This window comes from Cyanistes caeruleus, chromosome 1 (genome assembly GCF_971803275.1).
Source record: "Cyanistes caeruleus chromosome 1, bCyaCae1.hap1.1, whole genome shotgun sequence".
In the NCBI taxonomy this organism is placed as follows: Eukaryota; Metazoa; Chordata; class Aves; order Passeriformes; family Paridae; genus Cyanistes; species Cyanistes caeruleus.
In genome coordinates, this window is record NC_141701.1 from 146,181,442 (window position 1) to 146,189,605 (window position 8,164).

Here is an 8,164-nt window from a genome sequence, read left to right on the forward strand (position 1 = left end):
AAAAATATATACTAAAAGGCAATGTGCACAAGCAATTGACAGCCAACCACCCAGGGAAGGTCTATCTTGAAGCATTATAGAAAAAGGAGGAGGTTTTAATGGGAACAGAAAAACAGTCTGTCACACCCTTTTGTGCAGCAGGCATATAAGGCAATGAGACTATTTCATGGCAATACATTAAGGGTATAAATTTTCTCCACCTCTTTACATCATTTTTCTACAGTTGACAAGTGAAAGCCAAGTGTTTCTTAGAATAACAAAGTTTGTTTTCACTTTCCAGAATTCAAAAACCCAGGCAAAGCCCGAAACAGGAAAATCAAGACAAATGCCGTATTTTACTTACCTGATATTTCTTTTAAATTACAGAAATACATATAAAATTGCAAGTTTTAGTCTGGCTGACCTGTATTGGGCATAGTGAAACCCTACTGGCAGAAAACCCACCAATTCCTTGAAAGACACATTTGTTTGAAGAGCAGAGAAAATTCCTTTTACTCATTGAAGGAAGGGTTCGTTTCACCCCAAAGAAACTCTCTGGAAGTCACAAGAAAAGGAAGATGTCTAAACTTCCTCTACTTATATGGAGGACACGTGTAGTCATGCTCCACCAACACCTTTATTTTTAGGTGGGGGAGGCTGTCAGGGCTTGTGACACTGCTGGTGTCTGAAATACAAAGCACTCAGGTATAATCCTGACCTTGAGGTCTCCTTTCTCCCTTTGATAATTACTTCCCTTCACCAAGTCTAAGAGGAGCAGTGGCAATGGCTGTGATTACATGCATGAAGGAAGCACTAATAAAGCTGAAATGTTAACGGCTTTGGACAACTTGCAAGAAGGTATTTTCTACTGCTGAGCATGAAAATAAATGCAGAAAGGCTGTTGCTGTCTCAGCCTGACCATGGGAGAGCCCAGGAGCTGTTTTAACCCTGAGATGCCATTGTCCTCCCTATAGACACAAGGAGAAAACAAACCACCTTTGGTTTTATTGGGAAGACACACACAGGAGGCACTACCCACCAAGGATAAGGTGAGGGAGTTAAGGTCATGAGTGATATCATCCCTCTGATTAGAAGTCTACTTCAATCCTCAGATATTTGAGATCAATTTTATTGACATTTCTGTTCCTACTTTCCTCCACTGGTATATTGTGATTTCTCTGGGACTTATCCACAGAGCAGATCACTGGGGCAGTGACTCATGACAGTAGCATTTCTGGAATAAATAGTCTTTTTATTAGCAAAGTGAGAGAGATGTGACCTGTGGTAAGTATTTCTGAATCTTTCAATAAAGTTATGGCACTTAACTGGAGAAGTATGGATAGGAACAATATTTCAAATGCAAATGTTTTTCCTGTTTTGAATTTAACTCTTGATTGTTTACCTTAAGTTTTGACATTAACAAGTTGGTGTCTCCCAAAACAAATTTTATGTCAGATTTTTCTCCCACTTCCTGGCAGTGACAGCCCCTGAGACCAGTTATAACATCAGCTCTTACCTCTTATGTCACCTGCACACAGATTTTCTTGCCTTTATGAAGATACTCCTGCATCAAGCTGAATAGTGTTTGTCTTAAGCATATCCCTTCAGTAATTCATGTTGGTTTTTTACCTAAATACAGCTAGAAGAGCTGCTCTCTAAATATCAATCCACCAAGTCACTTCAAGTTCATATTCTCAGGTGATATATGCCTTCTTTCTGACAGGGAGCCACTTCCTTGAGCTCAGAAGGTGGCTTAACGCCTGTCTGACTACCTAAGTGGCAATTTAATCTTTAATTAGAAAGTACTATTTCCACTGCTCCACATGCCTTGGAAATTAACTCTGTAATATTTCCTCTGTACAGAACTGATCAGAAGGAAACTTTGCCACTGGTTCTGCCATTTCCTGCAACTCACACCAGAGGCTGGGAGTGGAAAACATAGATGTTAGTAGAGTTGGATGCCTGAAGAGATAAATTCAGCTCTCATTCTACCAGATCCAGGATGACAAGGACAGGGAAGCACTGTTATCAGCTAGGCAAAGCTGGGATTTGAACCTGCTTCTGCCAAAGTACAAGGTGAAAAGCTCCACCAAGCCTCCAGAGGCATTGCACATGCACATGTGCACAAACACACATGCACATTGCTGTGTCCTCAATGTCTCTGCAGAGTGCAGAACTTGCCATAACAAGTGCCTCAAATATCACAATTTTCCTTTCTCCTTTTGAAAACTGAATGCCTGCTGAAGTATTTACAATTTCTACACCAAGAATTACATTTCCTAAGGGCTGCAGTCACCCTGAGCAGAGGATGAAACCAACTACAAATGCAAATCCCGTCATCACTTCATTATGCACCTCATTGTCAGACAGCCCTTGTGTGACATTATTCAGTCTGTACTTCCAGGTCCACAGCAGGATTGAGGGCAGCTGGGTTTGACAGCAGAGGTGCTGAGGAGCAGTCCAGGGGAAGGTGTGGTGGGAAGGAATGACAGCAGCTTCTGACAGATGGATGGTGACTCCAGGAAGAGGATGTTATGGGAGACAGTGCCCCATGGAAAAGACTGGAAAGGGAAAATGGCTCTAAATTGGTTTCTGGGGAAAGGCTCAACCTTGTCACCAGCTACAGAAAGTCAAAGCTGCCAACTCTGAGAACCAAGGTTCACAAGGTCAACCTCAAGGCTCAAGGCCGCTTGTGAGGAGCTCAGTGGGCATAGATGAAATTACTTAGTTCAGGGATCCTGTGTGGGTTTAGTTCGGTTCATTTGGCTGTGTCAGCCTTGTGTCCCACAGAGAAAAGGGATTTCTGAGAGCAGAATGAGATGTTTAAGGCAGAAGGAAGCAGGACATGGACATGTTGGAGTGAGTCTGGAGGAAGCCATAAAGATGAACAGAGGAATGGAGCACCTCTGCTGTGAGGAAAAGCTGAGAGAGCTGGGCTTGATCAGCCTGGGGAAGAAAAGGTTCTGGGGAGACCTTAGAGCACCTTCCAGTACCTAAAGGGGCTACATGAAAAACAGAGACAAACTTTTTAGCAGGGCCTGTTGTGATAGGACAAGGAGTAATAGTTTTAAATTAAAAGAGGACATATTCAGGCTACAAATAAGGAAGAGATTTTTACAGTGAGGGTGGTGAAACACTGGCACAGGTTGCCCAGAGAGGTGCTGGATGCCCCATCCCTGGAAACATTCAAGGTCAGGTTGGGTGGGGCTCCCCATCGATTTGAAAGCAACTCTGCTCATTGCAGGGAGGTTGGACAAGATGAGCTTTAAAAGTCCCTTCCAACCCAAAATGTTCTATGATTCTGTGAATTTCAGACTATTAATATGGAGCACATTTAGAATGGGGAGTACAAAATACTCAAAATTCTGGACTCTCCATCTCAAGCGACAGCTGAACAATGACTAATGTGCTGAAAGCTGTGTGGAAAAAGAAAATCAGCCCAAAGCACGAATATGACATAGGAATTTCTAAGCAAAGCCATTTTCTCACCATGCAGAGAAGAGTTCAGCCGGCAGAGCACTGAGATGACAACCCCTATCCCATTTTCTTATCCAGTGGAAATACAAGACTTGAGAGGTCACACAATCCCTCACGTGTGAGCACCAGGAGTCCCTCTCCCATCAGCTCTTCATCTGATCAAGCAGAGACCTAAGCAGCAGTCTCTGCAAATGAGATGTAACAACACACAAAAACCTCCAGATTTATTGGAAAGGGAATCATGCTGCTCCTCTAACAATCTCCAGTAGGGAATTGTCATTCTGTTACAATTGTTTGCTCAATTATTCATTCAGCCTTACAAGTATGCAAACCAAAGGAGTATTGATCTGAGGATCCGTTGTGATGTGTTGACACGGGATGCTGTTACTGGGGCTCCCTGTGGAGCTCTCCAGGCAGACCCAGCCTCTCCACCTGCTCAAGGCAGCTCTTCCTGCCCTACCCCAGCAAGCCACCTGCTGAGGTAAATTCAGTCAAAGCTGGGTACCCATCTCTAATGTATGGATGAAAATGCTTTCATGCCTGTTTATGTAAAAATATGAGTTTGTAATCGTGCTATTTTGAAAAAACTTTTTTCAATTTTAACCAAATTACTCTGAAAATTTGAGTTGAGGTATCTGTGTCCTCTGTCCCAGGTGGATATATGGTCACTGTAAAATTAAAACAGACAGAGCTGGAATACAAGTTGTCCATTCACCTAAGATTTATTTTCCATTCTATTTATCTCAACATCACAATGAAGGAAGAAGCTCACTCAGAAGGAAAAAAAGAAGAAAAATAAAAGAAAGAAGAGGAAGGAAAAACTGTTCTGTATGATACCTAAGTCACTTCACAGTTAATATAAGCACAAAAGCATTTTTATTCCTATTCATAAGCTCCCTCCCCTGTGCTGTTCTAACAAAAGCAATTTCAATGACTTTACGTCTCAAGAATGCCAAATGAACCTATTTTTTATATTGCAACACATTTTTTTATCATAGGATAACTATATCTCACAGTGCCTTAAGTTTTGCTAATAGATGTGGTTGTTTTACTAATCCAATCTGGCCAAAAATGGCACCTTCATATTTCACTACAAGTTCAATGGCTCGTGGCAGAAGAGCTGGGACATAATTCTGCCTTTGTATGAGCCTCTTAGTCTTCTTTTGGAAAGATTAAGCAGTTTGCAGTATTCTTTCCTTTTGCCTATAAAATAAAGACTGTTTTTTAAGAGTTTCTAGCTTTACAAAAAGGTGTTGATTAGCTGGCTCAAGATCTCAGCACCTCTCTTATTGCCTCTTCCATTACCCACACTCAGATCAGCCTTACCCAGGCTCCCCTCCACCTTCTCTGCAGCCTCTCTGGCCTCTCTCCATTACCTTCTCAGCAGGGCCACATTTCAGTATAGAATGGGCAGGGAAACAGGGCTGGTTGAGTGACATACAACAAGCCACGGTCTTGAACATTGCCCAGAGAGGTCTGTAAATCTCCTCTCCTACAGTTTTCCCAAGAGTAGAATCCAGCTATTCCTCCCTAATAGATCAAGTCCAGACCTTCCACCTTTTTCTTTAAATGTCCTACATAAATCTGCCTACAAGGTGATCTCTTTCCCTACTATATCTCTCATGCTCCTGTACTCCACACAACTTGCACCCATCCAGATTTCTCCTTAAGGCCTGCAGTGTTTGAACTGGGCTGTGCAGCAGGAAACTACAATGCTTTACAGGGAAATGGCCATTATTTTCATTTCCATGTACAACAAGTAGTTATCCTCACCTTGTTAGTACTATCAGGGTAATAGATAACCTGTGTTGTATTGTGCAATATTGTTCTCATAAGCCTCCACTTCTTGCCACCTCAATAGTATATCACTATCAAGAATGAACAGCAAGGTTTAAAAACTTCTGGTGGGAACTGACCCAACTATGCCCAAAGGAACTTTGCAAACTAGTTCCCAGCACAGCTTAATGGAGCAACATGATAATAAAATAGCTCTGTAATTACCTAAACATTTTTAAGAGCAACAACACTGGTGTAGGCAAAGGTCTGGGTTTCTTGTCTTGCCAGGATTGCTAAAGCAGGAGGGTTTTTTGTGGGATGGGGCCTGGAGCAGAGACCTTTGTCACCAGCTGTTGCTACAATTCTTGTTTCACCCAGCAGCCACACAAGCTGTGATTTGTCAGCTGTGCTGACAAAAACTGCAGTGTGGTTGTGTTGCACATGTGACACCACTGCTGTGCTGTTTAAGGGGAAGGAATAAGCTGTGGCACCAGAAACCTCTCCTCCCCAGTATAAATTGCCTTCAAATACCCATCACTACCTTGGCCAACAACCACCAATCTTCAGGTCTTACTCTTCTAGAAAATCATCAAGACATTGGCTTTGGATTGTTGGTGTAGCATCAAAATCAGGTCTGGTCTCTTCTGTTGGTTATCACTTTTGACAGCATTACGCTTATCTTCTTTTCTTAAATTTCACTGAATTCTGTGGTTTTATACAGAACCAGTAAAAATGAATCACCAGAGCACTGGGGAGCCATCCACAACTGAATTGTTGCAGTATCCAGGCTCCTTCTTACATCCATGGAGAGAGTGATGCTGATAAGCTCTCACAAAACTACACTTCCTGGCTGTTATTAACCCATTTTAACCTTAAGCCTAATCCTCTCTTCTCCTACATTCCCCTTCTGCAGCCATTTCATTTATTTTTGTTACAAAAATTTAGAAACACCACCTGAAAAATGCTACCTACACAAAAATAAAAAGCCAGATAATGTCCTGCTGCTCACACTTTGCTCTGCTAATTCCTTAAGATATATCACTGCTATAATCAGATTTAAATGTTCAAGAATGGATCATAGTAAGACCAGTGATGAATGGTGGATTAAGCATTCATTATCATAAAAACAGATAAATAGAAGTGAAAATGGAAAATAAATTGTATTGAGTATAAATAAAACTCTTCCAAAGGATTAGCTGTACACTGTTAACAATGATGTCAGGGAAAGTACTTGATTGTGAATGCTGACTAACAGCTCTGTAATTATGTTCTTCTTAGCATTTTTTAATTATTGTTTACTTTTACTAAGATCCTGAAGACTCTGTTTGAGGCTAGTGCTGTTCATTCATAGAGATGTAAGAGCTTCCTCCAACATATGAAACCAAACTTCAGGGAAGCAGATCTTCTAAGAACACAACCACCTTTTATCTTTCAGGGAACTGAATATAAATCAATGGCCACATTTCCTAGCTGGGCCCGGGCAATAAATTTTTGGGACACACCAAATGAGAAGAACAAAAAAAAGAAAAAAATAGTGTCACTAGTTTGTTTTATTCAGGCTACACCTTGGAACATTGATAGGTGAAAATGAAGTCGAAAAATTCAAAGCTGAAGTTGATAATTCCAGGGGAGTTCAGTAAAACGATGATAAAAGGCATTATGTTTTTAAAGTCCATTTACATTAAGATTTCTGGAAGATTTTGAAATCTCTCTTCCCCCCTGCTCCAAGTACAGAATACTGCAGAATAAATCTATGTGACAAAAAGAAATAAACTTCTGGCTGCCCTAACTCAGCATGACAACAATAATTCAACAAAGGAGAAACTAAATTTCAGCAATCAAAAACACATAATTAACTTCTGATCTGACCCTTTCAATCATAGATTATAGGCAACCACTAGAAAACAGACTCTAAAGTAGATCCTTGTCCTGGCTGGGGAGGGGGAGCGCATCCAGGGCAGCAGCTTTCTGCTGTATATCCCATTCCAGTCTTGCTTTGCAGATCTCTTGGCAAAGCTGAGCTGAGAGTTCAGCTCAGCTTGTATTTATGTGCTCTGAACTATTTAACATTTTCAATAAACCCTGTGGCTGGGAGCTCATCACTTTACGTACTGAGAGCTCCATTAGTGACGGCTGTAAGTGACACTTTACATTACCCAGTTGCTCGCAGGTGTAGTTTTTGCCAGGGGATTCTTATTTGGAGAAGAGTGCACTGAGAGGCATTAATTACATTTCTCTCCTGGTTTTATACACACTGATTTATTTCCATTAGCTTTTTAAACTCAGAGGCAAATCTTGCGCTCTTGGACATATAGATATTTTTGCTATATTTATGCATAGCAGGGCAGAAATATTAGCCCAGTTTTAATGCCTGCTCCTGCATAAAGCAAGCTTCTGATTTTATGAGTAGTAGAAATAGCATCAAGTCTATTCTCATGCCTGGGTAGCAAAGGTGATTTATCGTGTTAGACTGTAAATCCCTGTAAGCACTGGATTTTTGTTACCTCTTGAAAAGCTTTCTTCATTGCCTGCAATGGTGATGTAACAAGACAAGGCATCCCAAGGTATCCTCAACATGTGACCTCGTTCTTCAGCTGAAGGTCACTCACTCTCTCCCATCTCACTCTCAAGGAGTTTACTTGGGAATACATGACAGTAAGAGACTTTTTTGTCTGAGTGAAGACAGGCTCTGAAAAGCACTGCAGTTTTATAGTATTTGTTTTGATGTAAAACATACAAATGACATCCTGCTTTGAAAAGAATGACATGTATGTGATTTAATCTCTCTAGCATTTTCCAAATTTATCTTGGGATACATCCAATGTTCATTTATCCAGAGTCTAGAACTGAGAATTCATTTGGTAGGAGAGTTTTTAGCCTTTTAAATATTCTAATTTTTTTATTATTTTATTTGAAATTATAAATTATCATG